At 34.7% G+C, this 27,148-nt stretch overlaps 1 long non-coding RNA gene across 1 annotated transcript; it reads left to right on the top strand.

Annotated features, from left to right (window-relative positions):
* Window positions 1-9,180: 9,180 nt before the first annotated feature.
* Window positions 9,181-25,190, top strand: LOC144616271 (uncharacterized). The gene is made up of 3 exons (XR_013555414.1): window positions 9,181-9,302; window positions 24,190-24,232; window positions 25,095-25,190. It is a non-coding gene; the product is annotated as an uncharacterized LOC144616271 (long non-coding RNA).
* The last annotated feature ends 1,958 nt before the right edge of the window (window positions 25,191-27,148 follow it).

The raw sequence follows: 27,148 nt of genomic DNA, 5'->3' as shown, positions 1-27,148 counted from the left end.
ATAGCCTCTGTTTTCATCTGGGCTGGATTCTTCTTTTTTCAGATAATGCACATACATTTTTGGATTACTCATGATTCTTTTTCTACAAGTACAGAGATTTTTTTGTGTGTAAGTAAAAACTTTTTTTCCTCAAATTTTTATTTAAATTCTAGTTAATTAACATATAGTGTAATATTGGTTTCAGGAGTAGAATTTAGTAATTCATCACTTACATATAGCACCCAGTGCTCAACACAGCAAGTGCCCACCTTACTACCCATCACCCATTTAGCCCATCCCCTGCCCACCTACCTCCATCAACCCTCAGTTCGTTTTCTATAGTTAAAAGTCTGTTACAATGTGCTTCCCTCTCTTTTTTCCCCTTCTCCTATGTTCATCTGTTTTGTTTCTTAAGTTCCATGTATGAGTGAAATCATGGTATTTGTCTTTCTGAGTGACTTATTTCATTTAGCGTAATACACTCTAGCTCCATCCATGTCATTGCAAATGTCAAGATTTCTTTCTATTTGATGGCTGAGTAATATTCTGTTATATATAATATATGTATTATATATACACATACCACATCTTCTTCAGCCATTTGGCACTTGATGAATGCTTGGACTTCTCCATAATTTGACTATTATTGATAATGCTGCTATAAACATTGGGTGGATGTATCCCTTCAAATCAGTATTTTTGTATCCTTTGGGTAAATACCTCATAGTGCAATTGCTGTGTCATAGGGTGGTATTGTTTTTAACTTGTTGAGGAACCTCCATACTGTTTTCCAGAGTGGCTGCACCAGTCTGCATTCCCACCAATAGTGTAAGAGGGTTCCCTTTTGTCCACATCCTTGTCAATATCTGTTGTTTTCCTTTGCTGTTAATTTTAGCAATTCTGACAGGTGTGAGGTGGTATCTCATCATGGTTTTGATTTGTATTTCCCTGATAATGACTGATGTTTAGCATCTTTTCTTGTGTTTGTTAGCCATCTAGACATCTTCTTTGGAAAAGTATCCATTCATGTCTTCTGCCCATTTCTTAACTGGATTATTAGTTTTTTTAGGTGTCAAGTTTGATAAGTTCTTTATAGATTTTGAATACTAACCTTTTATCTGATATGTCATTTGCAAATATCTTCTACCATTCCATAGGCTGTCTTTTAGTTTTGTTGATTATTTTCTTCACGGTGCAGAAGATTTTAATCTTGATTAAATCCTAATAGTTCATATTTGCTTTGTTTCCCTTGCCTCTAGAGACATGTCTAGTAAGAAGTTGCTATGGCCGAGGTCAACAAGGTTGCCACCTGTGTTCTCTTGTAGGATTTTGATGGTTCTCTATCTCACATTTAGATCTTTCATGCATTTTGAATTTATTTTTGTGTATGGTGTAAGAAAGTCATCCAGGTTCATTCTTCTGCATGTCCCTTTTCAGTTTTCCCAGAAACATTTGTTGCAGAGACTGTCTTTCTTCCATTGGATACTCTTTCCTGCTCTGTTGAAGATGAGTTGACAATATATTTGTGGGTACATTTCTGGATGTTCTATTTTGTTCCTATGATCTATGTGTCTGCTTTTGTGCCAGTACCATACTGTCTAGATGACTACAGCTTTGTGATATTGCTTCAAGTCCATAATTGTGATGCCTCCAGCTTTGCTTTTCTTTTCCAAGATTGCTTTGGCTATTCAGGGTCTTTTGTGGTTCCATACAAATTTTAGAACTGTTTGTTCTAGTTCTGTGAAAACTGCTGGTGGGATATGATAGAGATTACATTAAATATGTAGATTGCTTTGGAAAATACAGACATTTTAACAATATTTCTTCTTCCAATCCATGAGCATGGAATGTTTTTCCATTTCTTTGTGTAATCTTCAATTTCTTTCATAAGTATTCTATAGTTTTTGGAGTACAGATATTTTACCTCTTTAGTTAGGTTTATCCCAAGGTATCTTGTGGGTTTTGGTGCGATTGCAAATAGGACTGATTCCTATTTTTTTGCTGCTTCATTACTGGTGTATAGAAATGCAACATATTATGTATGTTAATTTTATATCTTGTGACTTTGCTGAATTTGTGTATCGGCTTAGCAATTTTTTGGTGTAATATTTTGGGTTTTCTTTTTTTGTAAATTTTCTTTAAAAGTTTATTTATCTTGAGAGAACCATAGAGAGCATGAGCAGAGAGGAGTGAGGCTCCACACGGTCAATGCACAGAGTCTGACATGGGGCTCAAACGCATGAAACTGTGAGATCATAACCAGAGCTGAAGTCAATAGTCAGATGCTTAACTAACTGAGCAACTTAGGTGCCCCATCTTTTGGGTTTTCTACAGAGTATCATGTTGTCTGCCAATAGTGAAAGTTTGATTTCTTCCTTGCTGATTTGGGTGCCTTGTATGTATTTTTGTTGTCTGATTGCTGAGTCTAGGACTGCCAGAACTATGTTAAATAACAGTGGTGAGAATGAACATCCTTGTCTGGTTCCTGACTGTGGAGGAAAAGCTCTCAGTTTTTCCCCATTGAGGATGATATTTGAGGTGGGTCTTTCATACATGGTCTTTATGGTGTTGAGGTGTGTTCCCTCTACCCTTACATTGTTTAGGGTTTTTAACAAGAATGGATGATTTTTTGTCAAATGCTTTTTCTGCATATATTGACAGGATCATATGGTTACTGTCCTTTTTTTTTTATTAATGTGGTGTATCACGTTGATTGATTTGTGGATGCTGAACTATATCTGCAGCTCAAGAATAAATCCCACTTGATCATGGCGAATGATTTTTTTTAATGTACTGTTGAATTTGATTTGCTAGTATGCTGTTGAGAATTTTTGCATCTATGTTTATCAGAGATATTGGCCTATAATTCTTCTTTCTTAGGGGGGTCTTTGATTTTTGAATCAAGGTAATACTGGCCTCATAGAATGAGGTTGGAAGTTTTCCTTCCATTTCTATTTTTTGGAACAATTTTAGAAGAATAGGTATTAAATCTTCTTTAAATGTCTTGTTGAATTTCCCTTAGAAGCCAGCCATCTGGCTCTGGACTTTTGTTTGTCAGGAGATTTTTGATTACTGATTCAATTTTGCTGCTCTTATGGATCTGTTTAAATTTTATATTTCTTCCTGTTTCACTATGTTAGTTTTTATGTTTCTAGGAATTTATCCATTTCTTTCAGATTGTCCAACTTGTTGGCATATAATTTTTTGTCATATTCTCTTGTAATTGTATTTCTATGGCATTGGTTATGATCTAGCCTCTTTCATTTGTGATTTCACTTATTTGGGTCCTTTCTCTTTTCTTTTTTATAAGTCTAGCTAGGGGGATATAAATTTTATTAATCCTTTCAGAAAACCAGCTCTTAGTTTCATTGATCTGTTGTACTCTTTTTTTGTCTGTTTTTTTATCTACATCATTTATTTCTTTTCTAATATTTATTTAATTTCCCTTCTTATGGATTTAGGGTTTATTTGCTCTTCCTTTTCTCACTCCTTTGGGTATAAGATTAGATTGTGTGTTCGAGATTTTTCTTGCTTCTTGATGACCTGTATTGCTATATATGTTCCTCTTATGAGCACCTTTGCTGCATCCTAAAGGTTCTCTACTGTAATGTTTTCATTTTCATTTGCTTTCATGTTTGTTTGTTTTTTAAGTTTCTTCTTTAATTTACTGATTAACTCCTCCATTCTTCAGTAGGATGTTCTTTTACCTCCATGTATTTATGGTCTTTCCAATTTTTTTTATTATGGTTGACTTTAAGTTTCATAGCATTGTGATCTAAAAATATGTGTGGTATGATCTCAATCTTTTTGCATCTGTTGAAGCCTGATTTGTGACCCAGTGTGTGGTCTATTCTGAAGAATATTCTATGGGCACTCAAAAAGAATGTGTATTCTGCTGTTTTGGATGAAATGTTCTGAATATATCTGCTCAGTCCATCTGGTCCGGTGTGTCATTCAAAGCCATTGTTTTCTTGTTGATTTCCTGCTTAGGTGATCTGTCCATTGCTTTAAGTGGGGTGTTAACGTCCCTACTATTATATTGTTATCAATGATTTTCTATACATTTGTTGTTAATTGATTTATCTATTTGGGTGTTCCAAGTTGGGGACATAAGGGCCTCCTACTCCATCATCTTAACTCCTGATAATATTCCATAACTTATGGGATACAGCAAAAGCAGAGGTTAGAGTGAAATTTATAACTATAAATGCTTGTATTAAGAAGTATTGTTCAAATAAACAACATTATACCAAAAGGAACTAGAAAGGAAAAAAAAAAAACTTAGCTGAAATTAGTAGAGGAAGGAAACAACAAAGAGAAATCAGAAATGAATAAAATAGAGACCAGAATAAATGATAACATAACTTTGAAAGTAATGCCCAGTTTTTCCAAAAAAATAAACAAAATTGGCAATGCTTTAACTACATTAAACTAAAGAGAGAGAGAGAGAAGACTCAAAAACCAAAATGAGAAATGAAAGAGAAAACAATACAACAAATACCACAGAAATACATAATGTGGTAACAGATTCCTGTAAACAATGATAGAGTAACAAATCAGATAACTTAAAAAAAAAGATAATTCCTAAAAATGTATGTTATCAGGCTTGAATCAAGAACCAATCAGGAGTGGACAACCCAGCATCTAGAGCTATCAAGCCAATAAGAGTAAACCTGAGAAGGAACAAGGGAGAAGGGAAGGGAGAGCTGCCCAGAACCTTATAAAACAAGGACCCTTGCCTATTGTCCTCAGGCATTCACTTTCAAATGTCCCCTCTCTGTAAAGAGAGCTTTCCTACTATTCTTCCTTTCTAATCTTATACTCTAATAAACTTCTGCCTGCTGCTCATTTTGTGTCCACCTCTTCATTCTTCAAAGCAGCAAGACAACAAATCCCGGGTACTATGGTAACAAATCCCAGGTATTGTGGTAAAAAGTCCTGCAAAACCTTCAGATTAACAGTGAAGGTATGGTGAAACATTTATCATGCAAATGAATGTCAAAAGAAAGCCAGAGTAGCAATACTTATACTGGACAAACTAGACTTTTTTGTTCTTGTATTATTTTTATGCTGCTTTGGTATCAGGGTAATACTGGCCTCATAATGATTCTGAATGTGTCCCCTGTATTCTATTATTTGTAAGATTTTGATAAAATATTTGTATATAATGGGAAAATCCAACATAAAAGAAGTAGTGTATTTAATTGCTGGCAGTGGCCAGCAAACCCTGCACGGATGGATGAAGATTACTCCACACTTTGCTAAGAAAGAGGAGAAGGCATGGGGATCAACGTTCGCAGATGAAGACCCCATTTGCCTCACATGTACTCTCATTTGTTGCAGTGTCAGGCCAATCACAAATCTCAGTTGGCTTGTTGTGTACAATGTATAGATAACGGAGTTCCCCAAGGACTGCTGAAACAAGGCATTCTGCAGTCAGGGCAGTTAAAGGCAGCCCTTCAGCATTCCAAGAGACCCATGTCCCTCCCAAGCTTAACTGCAGCACACCAGAAATGTCTATGTTACATTTTAGCCAGCCAAGCAATATATATAATCTCCTCATCCTCAGTAATAACTCCAACGTTTAATCACTGCAAGGAAAATTTAACATAGATAGGATAGAGAATAATGGATGTATATTACCTCAAGGGTCATTAAAATTCAATTAATTTTTGGTGAAAATCTAAATTGTCACAGCTTTTTTATGAAAATAAATTTAGTAATATATCTCAATCAAATGGAAGAATATATATGTTCTTTAATACAGAATTTTAATTACTAGAAATATGCCATTTGTAGCTACTTACAAAGTATGCTGTCATATATATGTCTTGAGATGTTCATTGGAATATATTTTGATTAGCAGAAACAATATTCAATTCCATTTATATAGAAATGTTTAAATAAATGTTACACCAATACAAAGAAATGGTATGCAGCTAGTAAAAAACAAAGGCCTTAAAGGGAAAAATTTCCAAAATATATAATACTTACTATCAGTAAAAGCAAGATGTAGAATGATATGTTAAATGTGCTTACTTCTGAATGAAAAATAGATATACAATATGAAATATTTCAGTTATATGTACAACTTTAGAAGGATATAGGGATTACCTTTGGGAAGAAAGACTGTGATATGGCAGGGAGGAATCTACTTCTTATTATACATAATTTTTCAAGTTGCAGTTTTCTAACTAGATAGATAGCTATTATATAAATAAATGTTTCAAATAATTTAAATGATAGAATGATTTTCAGAAAAAGGTGTTGCTAAGTGTTTGGATGACAGGTGAAGTAACTAACAAATAATGTAAAGTTTCTGAAAATTGAATTGGCCTCTATTGTTCATGTATTAAGAAAAGAAGACACTGTTTAGAAGCAAGCATTGTACAGTACATAAAGTTTCATTTAAAAAAATCATAATTCAGGTGTGCCTGGGTGGCTTAGTTGGTTAAGTGTTTGACTCTTGATTTTGGCTTAGGTCATGTTTTCACAGTTTGTGAGCTTGAGTCTCGTGTCTCATGTCCGGCTCCACACTGACAGTGGGGAGCCTGCCTGAGTTCCTTTCTCTATCCCTCTCTCTCTGCCCCTCCCTGCTCACACACTCTCTCTTTCTCTCAAAAATAAATAAACTTAAAAAAATAAAAATAAAAGAAACATAGTCATATACTTGCAAGATAATAACCAGGATAATGAATAACAAAAATATGCACAGTAAATTAATTAGATATAAATCTACATCAGAAAATATATTTGGATTATCAGTTTTAGATGGTCGCTTCAAAGGTAATAATGAGATTCAGAGAATACAAGCAAAAATGGAAATGTGCTAGATTATTCACAATTAGGTATTACTTTGTTTCATGGGCCAAATGCATTAGCATTTGTCTAACTCCTATTAAGGTCAAGATGTATGGATTTGCTCAAGTTAATAAATAAAGGCTATTCACATTAGAAATGTGTCATAGATTGACTAAGTGTTCCTTTTTGCTGTAGATATAAAAATTTATTTGTTATATTGCCTTAAGGTTTCCAATGTTATGTGTATATTCCCCTCTACCCTTTTCAAACACCCACCAATATAAATATGAATATGTCAAATAATAAGTTCCCAGGTATATGAAAGTAGGACATATCATAATTTGCTAATTAAATAAAGACTGTTATCTAATCCATATGCTTCTCAATCAAATAGATAGTGGCCCTTCATATATATGCTAAAATACAATTATTTCATCATAGAGTAGTGCATTTCACTTATTATTAAAAAATATACAAATTTTATATTTACAGAAATTTAAAATTGATCCAAACACCTGCTCTAAGTTTGCTTGATATAGTTTGTCATGTGTATTGAACGATGTTCTTATGGAGTAGCTCAAAGAAATGAGATGAACTAGAAATATGGATTGAGTAAATAAAATAATGACATGCATAATTCACATATTAGCATACATTTATTTAGTTAAATTTCTTGTTTTCACCTGGAAGATAAATATGTGTGCTTTTTATTGGCAGTGGGAAACCCCAACCCATTATAGCATGAGAACTCAGCTTCCTTTTGTTTCAGGTCCATAGAGCAAGAAATGTGGAAGGGCATTTCTGTGAAGATAGGTGTGTGGGTCATAAGAACTGATTTTTAGAGTTGGGACTATGACAGCTGTCTCTACTCTGGATCCCAAGTGACAGAGGTGCATATCCATTTTATAGTGGGGTGTGGGTTTGTATGTATATGTGTGTGTGATTATAACAACCTTACAAATCATGGAAGGGGCTCATGGAGCAAGTTCTCTTGCCTAGGTCCAAGGACAGTCATGAAAAAATCTACACACATCTTGGAAATCTGGATTTGAAATATGCTGTTTTTTGTATCTATGAATAATAATGACCTAATTAAATAATAGCTTTATCATGTAGTTATTGAATTAGTACTTGATCCAAATTTTAGTGTTCTGCACATTAACTATATGCATGTAAAGTCCTCTGAAATGAATCATTTGGATGTTGTAAATGCTAAGTTCAAAAATATCACATCTTGTTAGCTTCCTGCTTTTTAGGAAAACTTTATCCGGGTTATATACTGATATTAATTTTTAAAGTGACATGGATCAATGACCAAAGAGTTTAAGTATTTATTTCCCTGGATATATATTATCCTATTGCTTAGTAGATGTCAAAGATATGATACTTACACCTTTCTGATTAAGCGCCTGTTGAACTTTAGATTGCAATAATCAAAGACTTGTTCAATTTAAATTTTAGATTATTTAAGAAGTCTTCAGCAAAAAAGACATTATAATATGGGATGATTACTGTAGATGTTATGAAAGAGGCTGTTAAATCCAGTGGGAATGTTCATCAGCATACTGTAATCAGCAACTAGAGAGAATGCTTAATTACAGTTATTTAGGTGACAAGTTGATGTAGTAGTGGTGTTGAAAGCAGAAAAGGGTGCCTGTGTTAACACTTGCAACATGTAAGAGGAAATGAAAACACGTCAATATCAACTAACGATCTCATGATATGACTGTTCATATTGATTTCTCTTATTCTATAAATTCCAAAAGTAATTCTCACTACTACTTGCTTAAATGTTTCTGAGAGAAACAGTATTTTGTATGAGAAGTAAAATCTTAGATATTAAAGAAAGCTTATTTTATTTTATTTTATTTTATTTTATTTTATTTTATTTTAATGACTTACCTAGTGTTTAGTCATTACAAAATAACATTGATTTGACTAGTGCCTTAATTCACCTTCTTGGTAGTATAGAACACATGCAATTATTTCTGATTTGTTAAGGAGAACTCTATCATAATCTATGCTTTTAAAAGGAGAACTCTTTAAAATTCTTAATCATTTATCATTCATATTATTTATAGGTCAACTTTATAAATCTAATGACCATTGTATTATTTATTAGTTTCTTATGGCTGCTGTAACATATGATTTCAAACTGTGTGGCTGGAAAAAAACACACATTCATTCTCTTAGTTCCATAGGCCAAAGTCTGAAATGAAGGTGTTGACAAGGCGGCAATCTCACTAACTCCAGGAGAGATTTTATTCCTTGCCTTTTCCAGCTGCTGGGGGCTGTCAGCATTCCTGGGCTTGCAGCTGCATCACTCTAATCCCTGACTTTGTAGTCACATTGCCTTCTTCTCTTCTCTTTGTATCTTTCCTCTATGTCTCTTATAGGACACTTGGACATTTCCTACGAGACACTTGACATTGAATTTAAGGCCTACCGGATAACCCAGGATAATCTCCCCTCTCAAGATCCTTAAATGAATTCAACCTGTCAATACTCATCTATCCAATAAGGTAATGTTCATACATTTCAGAGATTAAGAGATGGATATATCTTTTTGGCCATGATTCATTCCACTAAACTGGCTTTTCTTATGATAGTTTAATTGATATATATTTTTATTAGGAATAAAGTGGAGTTTTGGAAAGCAGATTCTAGCAATATATGACAGATTAATTAACTGAATATGATGTACATTTAGAAACCATAATAATGACACATTTTATTTTATTTATTTTATTTTTTTAACATTTGTTTATTTTTGAGAAACAGAGAGACAGAGCACAAGCAAGAGAAGGGGCAAAGAGAGAGGGAGACACAGAATCTGAAGTAGGCTCCAGGCTCTGAGCTGTCAGCATAGAGCCCGATACGGGGCTTTAACCCACAAACTGTGAGATCATGACCTGAACCAAAGTCAGATGCTTAACCAGCTGAGCCACTCAGGAGCCCCAATAATGACGTATCTTCATATTGAGAAGGAATGCTAATATGAAGTATATTTCTGGGTTACAATTAATTCCTGTGATTGTAAGTTTTGTTTTAACGAACATTTCTTGATCAAATGAAAGTATCTTATTGTCTTTAATTGTTATAGGGTGCATTGAAATACTTCATCCTTACTGATATGAAAATGCATGTTTCAGGTTTGCTAAGTGGGCATTTAGTTATTTTGACTTCTATGAGCCAAGTGCAGGTGGACAAGTAAAAGAAAGCTCTGCAGGTGTTTGGAACATAGTAAATTAAACATAATAGAAAACAACAATATAATTATAATATTGAAAAGTTTGAACACATACATACATATTAAATTATTATCTATTTAATCTTGTATAACAAAATAGATGAGAGAAAATTATAATTAGTCTTGATTCGGTGGGCCTATTAGGCAAAGTTTTACGGAGTGTGTAGTTTTTGAAAAGAGTTTTTCAAGATAAATAAGAGTGACTAAGTTCTGGGTAGAAAGATATAGGGAAAGGAATTGAGTCATAATGATATCCAATTATGGTATAGTAAATGGAGTGACAATAGAATGACCACAGTGAGATTTTCATGCCTTACTATGGAGCTTAGACTTCAGATTGTCAAAGGAGAGTTAATAAAGATATCTAAAAGGAAAAGGGTATGACCATATGAATTTGTATTTTGATGGGATTATTTGGTAAAAGTGTACAAATGAGCTAGAGGTAATAAAGGATTGGGGTGAGGAGATAATGCTTACTGATATATTCCTTTTCTTCTTTTTAACTGAAGTATAGTTGATACACAATATTATATATTAGTTTCAGGCATACAATAGTGATTTGACATTTGCATACATTATGAAATGTTCACCACAAGAGGTAGTTACTATCTGTCATCATAAAGTTATTGCAATATCATTGACTACATTCCCTATGCTGTACTTTTCATATTTGTGAATGTAAGGATACTTATGACATTCTTATGACTGGAAGTGTGTACCTCTTAATCCTCTTGATCTATTTTGCCTACCCTCAACCTGCCTCCTCTCTGACAACCATGTTTGTTCTCTGTATTTATGAATTTGTTTCTGTTTTGTTTGGTTTCTGAATATAAGTGAAATAATATGGTATTTCTTTTTTATTTATTTCAACTAGCATAAGAGTCCATTGGTCCATCCATCCATGTTATCATGAATGGCAAGATTTTATTCTTTAAAATGACTGATCATATATCTATCTCTCACAACTTCTATATATCTATGTAGATATATAGATATATGTATCACAACTTCTTTATCCATTTATGTATTTATGGACACGAAATCACTTTTACTTCGTGTATATGTCTCTTTCTCCATTAATCCAGGCTTTGAAGTTTGGGTCACTGGGTGGATGGGACAGTAGTGTGAGCTGACCCACAGAGAACTGTAGAGTAATGGTATAAAAGAAGATAATATTGAAGACAGTGAAAATATGGTTACCAATCAAATGAATGGTCAAAACATGAGGTTATGAGCATAGAGAATACATCATTGTTCACGGCATAGATTCCCTCTAGAGATTTAAAAAAAAAATGAATTTTTTGGGGGAGGAGGGTGAGAGAGAGACAGAGTGCAAGGGGGGGTGGGGGCGGCAGAGAGAGAGACACAGATACAAAATCCGAAGCAGGCTCCAGGCTCTGAGCTGTCAGCACAGAGTCTGACTCTGTGCTGGAACCACAAACCACGAGATCCTGACCTGAGCCGAGGTCAGTCAATTCACCCACTGAGCCACCCAGGCGCCACCCCCCACCCCCACTAGAGATTTTTGAAAAGTGAGAGGAAAGGAGAAAAAGGTAAGATAACTCCCAAAACACTGAAAGTCAGATTGAGATTATATCTCGTGGTGTCCTCCTACTATGTGTATAGAAGGAGAAATACCACCATTATCCAAAACATAAATCAGAACCCTGGATTTTCCTAGAATTCCCTCTTTTTTTTTTTTTTTTTTGCCTCCTTCTCTATACCAGTATTATCACTCAATCTATCATAAAATCATATAGATATTAATCCTTATACATGTATTCATTCAGATATTTCTTTCTAAACTTACCGAACTCACATATGTACTTATCAGTCTCTCCAGTGGACATCTCTGTGCTTTCTCTGATTTCATGTGTTTTCTCTGATTTCAGTTTTGTCCCTAATTCACATTGTACCCATACTTTCAATATGAGCTATCTCAGAAAAATCTGGCTACAGAACTCACCTGTTTAAATTCAGTCAATGTCTACCCAGTGCTCTTTGTATAGTCCGGTTCAAGTGAATGGCACACAACACCCACGATTATGTAGATCTGACTGAAAATTCGCTTACCTCTTAAACCATATGTGTGTTTACTCATACTCTTAATTTTCCTTAGCATGACCTTTCTGTTCTTCTTTATTTTTTTTAATTTTTTTTAACATTTATTTATTTTTGAGAGATAGAGACAGAGCATGAGCAGTGAAGGAACGGAGAGAGAGGAAGACACAGAATCTGAAGCAGGCTCCAGGCTCTGAGCTGTCAGCACAGAGCCTGATGTGGGGCTCAAACCCATGAACCGGGAAATCACGACCTGAGCTGAAATTGAGTCAGACGCTTAACTGACTGAGACACTCAGGCGTCCCTGTTCTTCTTACTCCCTGTACTAAGTTTTCTGAATCCTTTTCTCTTGTTTGGGGTCAGCTCACCTTGGATTATACCTCCTTCCTCAGAACAAAGCTCTAAAAGAATACTGGTTTGCATTACATTGAAACACTTCTTTAGATTATACTGCACCCACTCTCCAGACTATACATACTGACAGTGGCAAACATTTATCTTTACATTTTCAACTATTGTCACTAGCCTTCAGTAGATACTCATTTTTTTAATGGAAATTATGTGATTATTAGATTTTTTCTGAAAATGGAAATGCAAATTTTAGACTGGTAGTCAGTATTTACAAAACATGCATGGAAAGGACTTGTATTCATAATGTATATATAAACCTCTTTAAACTCAATGTTAAGAGGGGTGCCTGAGTGGCTCAGTCAATTAAGTGTCCCACTCTTGATTTTGGCTCAGGTCATGATCTCACAGTTCGTGAGTTCAAGCCCCACATCAGGCTCTGCAGTGTCAGCTTGGAATTCTCTCTCTCCCTCTCTCTCTGCCTGTTCCCTGCTCCCTCACACACACTCTCTCTCAACATAAATAAATAAACATTAAAAAAAAAATAAACTCAATATTAAGAAAATAAGCAATTTGGAAAAACAGTGGGAAGAAAACTTGAATGGAAACTTTAACAAAGAATTAATGCACATGGCAAAAAAATGTGAAAAGATGTTCAAAATAATGAGTAATCATAAAAATATGCATTAAAACCAATACACAAAATCTAGCATACACTCACTAGTATGGCTAAAACTAAAAAGTTTGACAATACTAAATATTGATGATGCTATGAAGACTTTACCTATTGCTGGCAGAAGTTACAATCAGTATAGTAGTTTTCGAGATCAGTTTTTCATTTTTGGTGAAGACAATGAGACAACCACATGAACCAGCAAGCCAGCTCATAGATATTTATCTAAGAAAAAAGAAAGCATATAGAGACCTATACATGAATGTCCATTATAGCTTTACTAAAACAGCTACCAATTTCCAATCTATCTATTCAATTTCCAAATATTGGATAAACATATCTGTGGTATATACATTAGCTAGAATACCATTCATCAATGCAAAGGAGTAATAAATCCCAACAATGCACATGAATCTCAAAAACAGTATGTTAAGTTAAATAAATTCAGATACTAAAGGTTACATTCAGTATGAATTCTTTTATAGGAAATTCCAGAAAATACAAAACTATAGTTACAGAAGGCAGTTCAGTGGTTAATGTTAAGAGGACATCAAAGATAAATTATGAAGTACAATAGTTATAAAACTCTAAATGTATTTAAAATACTCCCATAGGTCGGTTCTAAAGAGTTCAATAATTCCTTTCTTTTTTTTTTTAATTGTTTTTGATGTTCATTAATTTTCGAGAGAGAGACAGAGCATGAGTCGGGGAGAAGCCGAAAGAGAGGGAGACACACAATCTGAAGCAGGCTCCAGGCTCTGAGCTGTCAGCACAGAGCCCTACGCAGGGCTGAAACTCACCAACCATGAGATCATGACCTAAGCTGAAGTCGGATACTTAACCGACTGAGCCACCCAGGCGCCCTGGCCAAGAATTCCTTTCAAACTTTATTCAGAATTGTGGTATTCATATGAGCTGAAATTCCCTATTCCATGTTCTCTATTCACTCTGCTCTTTCGTATTCAAAGACTAAGCCATGGCAGAATATGAGCAGTGTCGTTTCCCATTGTTTATTTTATCAAAGAAGAACAAGTAATCTGAAGAGTCAAATATTTGTATGCCTTGGGGAAGATATTGATGGCCTGGACTTAAGGAACATAAATTCTTAGTTCCCTGTCAGTAATGGAATGGATCCAGCATGCATCTAGCTGTTCACTGATTTAGGTTATCAAATGATCACATTTTCAATAAGACTAATTCTTATCGTCTAAGTATTTTTCTGATAATCATTACATGTTGTTTACCCTAACTCTTTTTTATCACTCCTGGAAACATTTTAGAGATTTGTGTTCCAAATGAAACTTTGGAATTTGGGTAACTAAATGTTTAAAGCTATGGTATTAGGCTAAATGGGTTAATTGTATTATTTTTTAGTTATTTGTTTATATATATATTTAAACTATTCATTCTGTGTCTTCTAATACCTCAATTTCTGCCCCTCTGAGAAAGTTGTGAATAACAAGTACCTGTTTAAATTTGTAGTAGATATTGGTTTGTGAGAATGAATTGAAAGTTTGTATCTATTGCATTACGTATCATCTATAACCATTATAGAAACATCAATCTCACCTGGGGTTTATACTGCCTCAAAAACTACAACTCTGCTTCAATAAAATCTTTTTTTTTACAACAGTGGAAATTTCAAATCTTATCATTTAAGAGATTTTTGGCTGCAGGAATAGACAAGCCTTGAGTCAAACTGGCTTTATAATAAAGCAATAGTTCCCAAAATATGGTCCCCAGAACAGCAGCATTAACATCACTAAGGAACTTGTAGAGATGCAAATTTTCTAGTCCCACCATAGACATAGTAACTCAGATATTTGAGGACTGAGAACAACAATTTTTGTTTTAACAAGCCCTTAAAATGATTTTGAGAATCTGCAATCAAAATATATTATTTGAAAAAGAGCAAACATAGACATGGGGCAGGCTCCAGTTTGTGAAATAATAATTTAGGTTTTGTGGATATCACTTGGCAAAATAATTTGAAGTGAATGTTGGAAAACAGAATTTAATTTGAAAAAATGAGCTTTTCCTTAAATAAGCAAGCTCATATTTTGATACAAAAATTGTTAGCATTGGTTTGAAAATATTTCCTAAGGATGCAATAAAGTTGTTGTCGTGGTGGTGGTTGTTTTGCTCCATAGGCATCTCTTCCTGCCAAAACTAAACTAAACTAAAATCCTAAAACAATTCATTGTCAAGTTGACACAAATGGTCTTAGTCCCTAACATTTGCATCACACTTAGCTGGTCTCAATTTTCAATACTTCTTTTGGTCATTAATAATCCAAACTGGAGGACAGATTATTAATTCCACCTGAGAAGTACATTGGCTCTATGGGATCGGTTTTGTATGTGGCAGAGTTTAAAGGAGACATTGTAGAACTTACTGATCAAAAATTTCAAACCTTTTTGTATAGGAAAATTTCTCCTTGGGACTGTGAATGTGGGTGCTTGTTTTCTACTGGAAGTACCTTTATTGTCTATCCATGTGATTTGTTTTCATTAGTTAGTCATTGCAGAATCATTTTTCAGTATATGTACATTTTTTTTTTACTACATTGTGTCTACAAGTGTCATTTTCAGGAGACTCTCTCTGGTGTGTAGGAGCTTCCACCTATTTTATATGTAAGGCTTTTTCTAGGGATTTTCTGCTTTTGTTCCAAGTCTGTTTCATATTGTTCAGTTAGGAGTTGGCAGCATGGAAATGGGGCTGTTTCCTATTAATGGTTTTTGCTTTTATATTAAATCCCCTATTTCTGAGTTAAGGCCATTCACTGGAAATAAGAAGAAAACTGAGGTTTCATTTGTTTCTAGATCTCTTCCTGAATGTTTTCTTAAGATTATATAAAGACTATTCTTGATATTTAGACATGAGAGAACTTCAGATATTGTGTGATTCTATTTTAATTGGTGTTTGCTTCTTTCTGGTTTGAGTTGGATTTTGCAAAAATCTCTTTTGTTCATTTATCCTTCGAAATGCCAGCCTTCAGAAAGAGAAGTGGGCACACATATATAATGATATCATCTTTTTCATTATTTTTGTTGGTATTTTCTTTACAATTTTTTTTAATGTTTATTTTTGAGAGAGAGAGAGAGAGAGACAGACTGTGAGTGAGGGAGGGGCAGAGAGAGAGACACACACAGAATCTGAAGCAGACTTCAGGCTCTGAGCTGTCAGCACAGAGCCCAATGTGGGGCTTGAACTCACAGACTGCGATATCATGACCTGAGCCGAAGTTGGACACTTAACGAACTGAGCCACTCAGGTGCCCTGGTATTTTCTATTTTTATTAATTTTATCATTAGAGTTAGGAGGTATGATTTATTAATCCAGGACCAGCTAACAGAGTTTGTGGGCTCAGTGCAAAATAAAACATGTGAGGCCATTTTTTCAAAAACTAAGAATGTCAATACGACAACAGCCCCACTTAGACTTAAATATGTATGGTAAATTGACATAAATTTTGTAAAGCTTAGCAGGCAACCTTTTATTGTGAACTGATGAATTGATGTTGTATATTCTTTTCTAAGTATTAATGCTTATAACTAACTACAGAAACAAATCAGGATAACAGTTCAACTGTATACCATATTGGAATTTTCAATTCCGTACATCCTCAGTTACTAGAACATTAAAAGAATGTACTCCTATATCTGTTCTCTATCAAGAGTGCAGTTAGTAGAAATATCACATGACTGTTAAGGGAATTTTCTAGTTTTTAGAGTGTTGGAAAAGTTTCATTCTGTATTTTTTTCTGTCTTTTTCTTGGTAGAGGAGACATATGGAGAGTTTATTCCCATTGATTGTCTTGAAAACCCTAATACCCTGTAACAATGTATGTTATTTCCTCTGTAGAGATACCTTCTCTCTTTTTAAAGGCCCATTTTTGTGTTGCATCCTTTTGAAGAGATCAAGTTATTGACCCAGAGTAAGTAACACATCTCTGCATATGATAAAGATTAGAATGCAAAGAAAGAGCAATTGGTTGATTTTTGTTTTTAATTTTGTTTTTTCCTGCTAAGAAATCTTCTATGACTCTGACATCTATAGGATGAAGACCAACTCCTCTGGGTGTCTTATGAGGCCCTCCATGGCCTGGTGACTGCCAGTCCCTCCATTCTCTTCTCTGGTCACACCCATTCTAACCTTAAACTCTACACGTTAAACTCTCTTGCAATTCTTCAACATGATGGCTGTTTCATGTCTTGGTGCGTGTTATTTCCCTGGGGTATGATGCTCTGATGCCCTTACCACCTACTTTAGACTGTCTTGGTAAAATCTTTCTCCTTTAGGTTGTAACTTAGCATGTCACCTCCTCTGTGAAGCAAGCCTTGATACTCACATGCTTGGAAGCTCCTCCCCCAGTGCAGTACCTTGTATACTGGTCCTTTATGGCAGTGAATGTATTATATCATATTTGGCTCTTTACGGTTGTATCTGTATTTTCACTAAACTGAGCTTTTTGTGGACAGGGATCATGCCTCTTTTCATTCATTTACCTTTTACACTTAACACAGTGTCTTGCCTATAGTTGGCACTAAATAAGAACTTGTTGAATAAAATGAATTGAGTGAAACTTCAAAAAACTCATTGAATGAAATAAATAAATGTAATTTTAATTATTTATTTATGTATTTATTTATTTATTATTTTATTAGTTTCTCTCTCTCTCTCTTTTTTTTTTTTTTTTTTTGGTATCAGGAGTAGAATTTGATGATTCATCATTTACATATAACACCCTGTACTTATCAGAATAAGTGCCCTTCTTAATACCCATCAGCCATTTAGCTCATCCCCTGTGACCTCCCCTCCATCAACCCTCAGTTTGCTGTCTTATAGTTAAGAGTCTAAATGTAATTTGGGGTGCCTGTGTGGTTCAGTTGGTTAAGCACCCTACTCTTGATTTCAGCTGAGGTCATGATACCACTATTCGTGAGTCTGAACCTTGAATCGGGCCCTGTGCTGACAGTGTGGAGACTGCTTGGGATTCTCTCTCTCCCTCTCTCTTTGGCAATTCCCCACACATGTGCCCTCTCTGTCATAATAAATAAGCATTTTAAAAAACAGTCTAAATGTAATTAAAAAAAAAACAGGTATCCTTGACTCAAAAGCTGCATTAATAAAGAAATCTTGAATCATTACCAGAATGTTAGATTTCTCCCATAAACTCAAAGGGAACAAGAAAAATAATTATAGAATAAACTTAATATTTAAAATTTGAATTTAAAACAGAGAAGGTAATATTATTACTCATTTCCATTTGCAAAAATACACATAGAACTTTAATAAATTATTATATTTGCCTAATATTTCAGAGTTCTCAAAGGATACTTATATACTCTATTTCATTTGTCTTTTTTTTTTTTTTAAGATTCTATATGGTATTTGTTTTTCTTTGTCTGACTTTTCTCACTTGGTATAGTGCCTTCAAGGTCCATCCATAGTGTCACAAATGGCAAAATTTCTGAGGGACTTAAGTTAAATTAGTATGTTTTCTTTTCTTTCTTCTTTTTTTTTTTTTTTGAGTTAGTTTATTTATTTATTTATTTATTTATTTATTTATTTATTTATTTATTTAAGCATGGGAGGGGGAAAGAGATGGAGAGAGAGAAAGAATCCCCAGCAGACTTTGCACTCTGCCCTGAGCCTGAAGCAGGACCCTGTCTCACGACCATGAAATCTTGACCTGAGCCGAGATTAAGAGTCAGATGCCTAAAACTGAGCCACTCAGGTGCCTCTAGTATGTTTTCTTTTCTTAAAGAAACCCTGGTTTCTAACCATCTGTTTTTTGCTGTTCTTCAGAGACATATGCTTAAATAAAAGATATGTGAAAATCACAAAACAGAATGTTTCCAGATGCAGGTGGTCCTAGATAATTTTGAAAAGTGCATGTGGGAATGTAAAAAAAAGAAGAAGAAGAAGAAGAAGAAGAAGAAGAAGAAGAAGAAGAAGAAGAAGAAACAGTACATGGAGTTTATTTGCTAATATTTTTAGGGTAAGATTTCTGGGGAAATAGAAATTTTGACAGCTATTAAACTCTTTTTACAGGGAAAGATAAGCTGGTTCCCCAATCCACTGCAACATTGCATACTTGTCTTCCATTTATTTTGTGGTTATTACATTTTTAGATAAAATGCCTTTAACGGGAAAAAACCACTATATAAACTCTCCATGACCCAAAAAAAAAAAAAAAAGGGCAGCACATCATACGCAAATATATCCACAGAGGGAGGATTAAATGGAGAGGCTATGTGAAGAAAACTCTCTCCTTTCACATCTGATATCCACAGTTGTACATGTGAGTCTGAAAATTGATCCCCAAATATAAGTTTTTAATAAATATGTTATCCCATTTATAGCAGTTAAGATGGCAGAGTTGCCCTTATACCTCCCACTCACTAGATGAAATGACTTTATTTTTCATTAGGGAATTATTTAATTTTTTTCTGATAGGACAGTAAAATGTAAGCTATTTTCATAAGAATATTTGTTAAACTTGATTGAATTATGTTCTCTGTCTTTTTTTTTTTTAGAAGTCTGTGGGTACGAATAAAAATTTAGGAAAATGTTTAAAAAAGGTAATATGAATATTTGTAGAATAAATGAACACACAAAATCATTTCTTTAGCTATAATATCAATGGAATAGATCTTATCATATAATAATGGCTTTTTTCATACATAAATATGATTCTATTTATTTTCAAAAGAGGGGGCATTTATTGTGAGGGCACCATGTTACAATTTTTTATGCTGTGATAATGAATGATTTAATTCATGTAATTTATGAATTAACTTTTATTATATGATTTTTAAGGCTTTAGATTATTTTAAATTTTAGTATAACACTTTGAATAGAATTCTTTCTGACTGATATTTTTAAATTTATTGTCTTATTTATAAGTAAAATGTACATAAGAAAGCATAACTGAATACATAATTGCTATTTTTATTTGAATAATTATCTGTTAGTTCAGTTAAGAATAAAAAAAAATTAGGGGTGTCTGGGTGACTCAGTTGGTTAAGCCTCTGACTCTTGGTTTTGGCTCAGGTCATGAACTCATGGTTGGTGAGATCAAGCCCCAAGTCCAGCTCTGCCCTGACAATAGGAAGCCTGCTTGGGATTCCCTCCCTCTCTTTCTGCCCCTCCCCCACGTGCTTGTTAGCTCTGTCTCTTAAAATAAATAAATAAACTTGAAAAAAAGAATAAGAAATAATGTTTTTATTTTACCTTCTCTTCATGGTTATTCACTGATGCTCTTTCTTTCTTTATGTAGATCCAAGATTCTCCTAAATAATTTTCCTTAACTTTTCTTACAACAGGTCTGCTGCCGACAAATTGCCTCAATTTTTGTTTGTCTGAAAAAGTCTTTATTTTTCCTTCACTTTTGATAGATAATCTTGCAGGGTACAGGATTTAGGTTGGTGGGTTTTTTTCTACCCACATTTTAAATATTTCATTCTGCTCCCTTCTTGCTTACATGGCTTTTGGGAACTTAGGTGTAAGGCTTATCTTTTTTCCTCAATGTGTTAAGGTTTTTGTCCCGTTTTTTTCATGATTTTTTTTTTTTTTGCCTTTTATTTTCTGTAAACAGTATGCCAGCATATAGGTTTTTGTTTTGTTTTGTTTTGTTTTGTTTTTTGGCCTTTATTCTATTTGATTTTCTCTGAGCTTTCTGGATCTGTGGTGTGTCCAAAATTAATTTGGGAATATTCTCAACCATGATCATTTCAAATACTTCTTCTGTACTTTTCTCTCTTTCTTCTTCTGGTATACCATTACATGTATGTTGTCCCACAGTCCTTAGATATTCTGGTGTATTTGTTTTTTGTTTTGTTTTGTTTTGTTTTGTTCTTGTTTTCTTTGCTTTGCAGTTTTTGAGGATTCTATTGATATGTTCTGTAGCTCAGAAATTTTCTGATCCATGTCCAGTCTACTATTAAGCCTATCAACAGCATTCTTCATTTCTGGTATGGTGTTTCCTACCCGCCCCCTTATTTATTTATTTATTTATTTATTTAAGACAGAGAACGAGAGAGAGTGAGAGAAAGAGAGCACCTGCTCACGCAAGCAGAGGAGGGGCAGAGAGAGAGGAAGAGAGGATCCCAAACAGGCTCTGCACTGTCAGGACAGAGCCCAAAATGGGGCTCAATTTCACAAACCTTGAGATCATGACCTGAGCCGAAATCAAGAGTCAGATGCTTAACTGACTGAGCCACGCAGGTTCCCCTAGTGTTTTTTATCTGTAACATTTGGTAGGCGGGATCTTTATTAGGCTTTCTTTCTCTCTGCTTATAGTGCCCATCTGTTCTTAACATGCTATCTGCTTTGTCCATTACAGTCCATTACGGTCCTCCTTAACATATGAATCACAGTTATTTTAAATTCCTGGTCTGATAATTTCAATATTCCTGCCACATCTGGTTCTGATGCTCACTTTGTATTTTAAAATGTGATTTTTGCCTTTTGTTATGCCTTGTGATTTTTTTTCTTGATACCAGACATGATGTATTAAGTAAAAGGAACAGCTGTAAATACACCTTTAGTAATATGGTGAGGTGTGGGAAGAGGGTAAGCAATCTGAAATGGCCCTCTGATCAGGTCTCAGTCTTTTAGTAACTGTAGGCCTTTGGACTGAATTTCACAATTGTTTCTCAATTTTATTGTCCCTGCTTCGCCATGGGACATTATGGCTAGAGTGTGTAGGCTGGGGTGTTGGGTATTTTCCTTCCCTACGTGGAAGGCTAAAGCTAGTTGAAGTTAGGTTTTTCCCTTCCCCAGGTAAGTCTGACTCTGATAATACCCCAGCAAGTTAGGCTCTAGTTAAATAGTTTCACCTGAAAGCATGTCTTGTTAAGAACAGAGTTCCCTGGTTTATCTTAAATGGTTCCTTTCTCCTCCAACTGCTGGAAACCCAAGGGGATTTTTCTCTGTTACTTACCAAGGGAACCTGGCTGAACAGTTCAAGGTAAATGTCACAATATTGTGGGGTCCCACTAGACTGGGTACCCTGGAATTTTTAACTCTTAAGAGTGTTCACAATACTCCTCCAGCAAGGGTGGAAGAGAAGACTTTTAAGTTCTTCACATGCTTGAGATGAACTGAAAGTCTCATATCTAAATCAAATTCTGCTTTTTCTTTCTCTCCTTTTTTTTTTGTCTTTTGGCTGTGTGTTATTATTTTATTTTTCCATATGTTTCATAGTATTTTTATGAAACTCGGTATCTTTTTTAGGACAGCAGAGACAGATAAATCGATTGTATGCAAATGTATCTGTCTTTTTTTCTCCTAGGTCTTTGGTGTGGTAGTTTCAATTAATCCAAACAAAAGTATTTCTAGTGGTGGTGGGCACTATAAATAACCTCAGCATATGTCAGCCAACACATGCCTCAAGGCATAATTTGTGATTAAGGTGGGGCCATATGATTTTTCTCCTTATCTACTCTGCTATCAGCTTTAGGTCTTCCTTTTGTGTTACATTTCTTTCTTTCTTTTATTTTTTTTAATGTTGGTTTATTTTTGAGAGAGAGAGGGGAGAGGTAGAGAGAGGAGAGAGAGAACGGCAAACAGACAGAATCCAGAGCAGGCTTCAGGCTCTGAGCTGTCAGCACAGAGCCCAACGCGGGGCTCGAACCCACGAAACATGAGATCATGACCTGAGCTGAAGTCAGATGCTTAACCAACTGAGCCACTCAGATGCCCCTTTTTTGTGTTCTATTTCTATGGGGATTATCTACAAAAACAAAGGAACACTCCCAGGGGTAAATACTGTAACTTTTTACCTGATACTTGCTACCCCGATACTTAAGATCATTCTGATTAAGCCACAGGCAGACACTATGTCCCAGCATCTCAGAATTTTGGGCTTCCCAAGGAACTAATCTTTTCCCACTCTCTAGTACTAGGCCCAGCGATTATCCTACTGCTTCCCATGTAGTAGAGGATATTTTTCCGTTCTCTTTCTCCAGCAGCATTGAACTTACACCTGTGCCATCAGAATATGTTTTTGTTGCCCTTTCCCAAAGATAAAGACTTATTTTCTAGGGGACTAAAGCAGAAGGGTGCTGGTAAATTTTGTGCTCCTCATGTAGCCTGTGCTATTCTCTACTTCAACGTATATACTATGATGGATGCTTTCTCAGGACTCTGCTCAATAATCTTTGTGGGTATCTAATGAATTATATTGTAAAAAAGTCATCAAGACTTGGCAAACTCTCCCTATATGTGTAACATCCTAAAGGCTCCACATTTTCTCATAAAAATGCTGAGGACACTGGTGGAAAGCCATTAAAGCCGAGGATGTAAGAACAAAAGACTTCTATTAATGAGGAAAGGGTATGGATAAGTGCTGAGCCCAGAACCAGATGTGAGAAGTAGAAAGAGCAGGGCCAGAGAAGTCAATCCTCTGAGACTAAGAGACACATTGCCTGCATAAGACACGTTTAATCAGACCGATTTCTCTTGTCCCCACCATCAGGGTAGCAATATTGGGTAGAAAGGAACCGTGGGTACCTCTAGAAGTGCTCTGTTATCTCCATAGGCATCCATAATAGGACAACACTAAAGGAAGATTCACTCCAAGCCTCCAGCAGGTTATCGTATCTGAAATCCTCATAGTACAGCATAGCTCTGCCTGTTGCAAGTAAGCAAATGTTCAAATCCCCATGTATCTCTTCAGGTGCTTGCCTCTCCATAGATGAAGGACCGATTGCTAGTCTTGCCACTTCAACTTTTTGGTAGTTTCAAGTAAAGTTGTGAACTTGCTGTTTTCCTGGATTTTTGTTGTTGTAAGATTGTGACACTCTTTGTAGGTCTTTGTACCTTTAAGTAGATATGTGATATCCAGTAAGGCTTTTAAAAAATTTATCTGGCTTCCTAAGATTTATCTTTGGTGAGTTGGTTACTATAAATTCCTCCTTGATAGCCTGAACAGTAAATCATGTAATCTTTTCCCTCACTTATTTCATTTGCTGTAGACTCTTTCAACATTCACAATAATTTGTTTCTTCAGTTTTCAGGTGATCTCATCAATTTATTAAACATTTCTTCACCTTTGTCTCATTTGCAGGTTTAAATGTGATTCCTAACAAAAGCTTTGGGGAAACTTGAAGGTATTTGCCTCTTTATGTTATTTCTGACTCTCTCTGTTTCTGTTTCTGTCTCTCTCTCTCTCTCTGTATATATATATATATATATATATATATATATATATATATATACACACACACACATATATATATATACACATATATATATATACATATATATATGTGTATATATATATCTTATTTTGTTCTGCAAATAAGTTCTAGTTGCTGCTCCCAAATGCTGGTTTTATTATTTATGCAACAAATAGGTCAATGTGTGACTATTGTAATATTGCTTTAATTATGAATCCAATTTCAATAATTCTGTAAAATTTTTTTAATGTTTATTTATATTTGGGGGAGAGAGAGAGAGAGAGAGAGAGAGCGAATGGGGGGAGGAGCAGAGTGAGACCTAAACAGAATCTGAAGCAGGCTTCAGGCTCTGAGCTGTCAGCACAGAGTCTGACACGGGTCTCGAACTCACGAGCTGTGTGATCATGACCTGAGCCAAAGTCGGACACTTACCAACTGAGCCACCCAGGCACCCCTCAATAATTCTGATGACTTCAATCTGTGGGTCAGTTAAGCATGTTTTCTTAGAAGACAGTTTCATGGAAAGCACAAAACTGAGGGTGTAACTTGTATGAATTTATCAGTGCTATAGACTGAATTTCTGTGTCGCCACGCCCCCCTCCCCATTCATATATTGAAATTCTAATCTCCAAGATAATGGTGTTTGGAGATGGGGTCTTTGGGAGATAATTAAGTCATCAGGGTAGAGACTTTATTATGGGATTAATGCCTTTATAGGAAGAGTCAGGAAACAGCTTTTTCTCCTTTTCTCTGTTTCTCTCTGTCTCTCCCTCTCTCCACCATGTGAGGATAGGATAGGAAGACGCTTCTTTGAAAACCATGAAAAGTGCCCTCACCAGACATTGGATCTACTGGCACCTTGATCTTGGACTTCCCAGTCTCCAAAACTGTGAGAAACAAATTTTTATTGTTTCAGCACACAGCTTATATTATTTTGTGATAGTGGCCCAAACTAAGACAATTGATACTGTATTTTGGATTATAATTTGCTCTATATCAACTTTGGGTTTACAGTAATCATGATGTTGACAAAGTGAAGGGGGAAAAACATTTATGAGACCACTTTGGAGGATAATTGGGTAAAAGATAGTTCTCTTTGGCTTTGGGTTAACTCATACACTCTTTTACAACTTGTGAATTTAGAGATTGTTGAAATCTTAGTCCAGCACTTATGCTTATATTTCCATGTGCATGGATTTCTTACTTCCAATAAGAGATTATAAGAATGAGACAAGAACAATATTCAGGAAGTCTGTTTCTGCTTCTGTAATGTTGGAGTAAAGTTAGTTTTAGTATATTTCATATTTTTCTGCAATATTCTAGTGTCTGGGTAAATTTCGCAAATTCCAGGCAATTTGGGTCAATGTTCTGTAGCAGTTTCTGAGACCTTTCTGCTTATATCAACATTTCTAATTTCCTAAATCCACCAGCAGGCTCTGTCCATTAGAGTCAAGAAGAATCTTTCTCTTCCCTTCATTTTTACATGTTGATAGATTTTAATTTAACCTCTCTACGAGGTTGTCATACCTTCTATAAGATCTCCTCTGATTCTTCATGCCAGTTTGTCAGGTGGTAATTCCAAACTGCTACACTTGGCTTGCAATCTTTAAAACATTACTTGAGTTTGAGTTCTATTTTAACTTTCCACCGTCATTCTTCATGAAAGCTTTAAATGAAATATTGACATTTCCCATATTCATTTAGAATATTATATGCACCCTCTGCAGTTCTTCACATTTTTGCATGAAATAATTTCAAACATAGGGATATATAATTTTACAGATAATTCTTATCAGTTTGAGCTTTCCCTGACAAGCTATTAGTCTTTGAAATATTTTACCCAATGCTATGATGTCCTGTCAGAGAAGAAGCGGAATTCATTGCCTCCAAATTCATTTGAGCAGTGATAGAATGTCATTATAGGCATTTATCATTCTTCATACACTCAAAATTTTGGTAAATGAAGTGAATCTGGGTCTTCTTTGGGGTCATCACAATTAGCACCTAAACAATATAAGTGTGAAGTATCATTTATCAGTCTTCATAATGAATTAATGTCCTTGTTTTATCTTTATGATAGTTGTACCTGTCAAAAACTTTACCAGCTTCAGTACTTAAAATCTAAGAAACTCTGAGAGGACTGTTGAGGTATTAAGCATTATTGAGGAGTTAATACTGGGGTATTATTGATAGTAAGTAATATGCAAATCGTTATTATTTAATTTATTATTATTTTTTTACTAAAACGGTCACCATTTAAAAGAGAAAAATAGATTAATTATTTTATAAAAAGTAAGTGACATGTTTACAGGAACATTTTAATTTTCTTACTTCTACATGGCCAGCTACTGGTAGAGTACTTTATGTACAGAAAGGGCTTACTAACTATTATTAGTAAGTAAAAATTGGAATAAGTTTTTGAACTTGGTTAATAGTATTTGAAAGATTACATAAGTGATCATCCAAGTTTCGGTTTCAGTTTTGATTTTTGATAAATCTTAGTATTTTGGGAACTCAGTTTCATCATTAATAGGATTAGAGCGTTGGATTCATTGGTTTTCAAGGTAGTTCTTAAAACAAAAATGTCAATTATTTCATTTATTTTAGATGTTCCTAGAAATATTTCTTATAATCCTGTTTTAATTTTTTTTTTCAAATTAGTGACACCATGTTAATTTTCTTTTTACCTTATTGCATTGTCAATTAAAATAGAAACTTGCAAAATATCACTGAGTCCCAGGTTAACATACAAGTGAGCATAATTCTCCTAAATTGGTGATTAGTTCTCAGCTTGTTTTCTTGTTTTGAGTGATTTTTCAAATAAGGACATAAGATATATATATGCTT

This window comes from Panthera onca, chromosome B2, assembly GCF_046562875.1.
Source record: "Panthera onca isolate mPanOnc1 chromosome B2, mPanOnc1 haplotype 2, whole genome shotgun sequence".
Taxonomy (NCBI): Eukaryota; Metazoa; Chordata; class Mammalia; order Carnivora; family Felidae; genus Panthera; species Panthera onca.
Note: the sequence above shows the minus strand (reverse complement) of the source record. Positions and strands in the feature narration are given on the sequence as shown.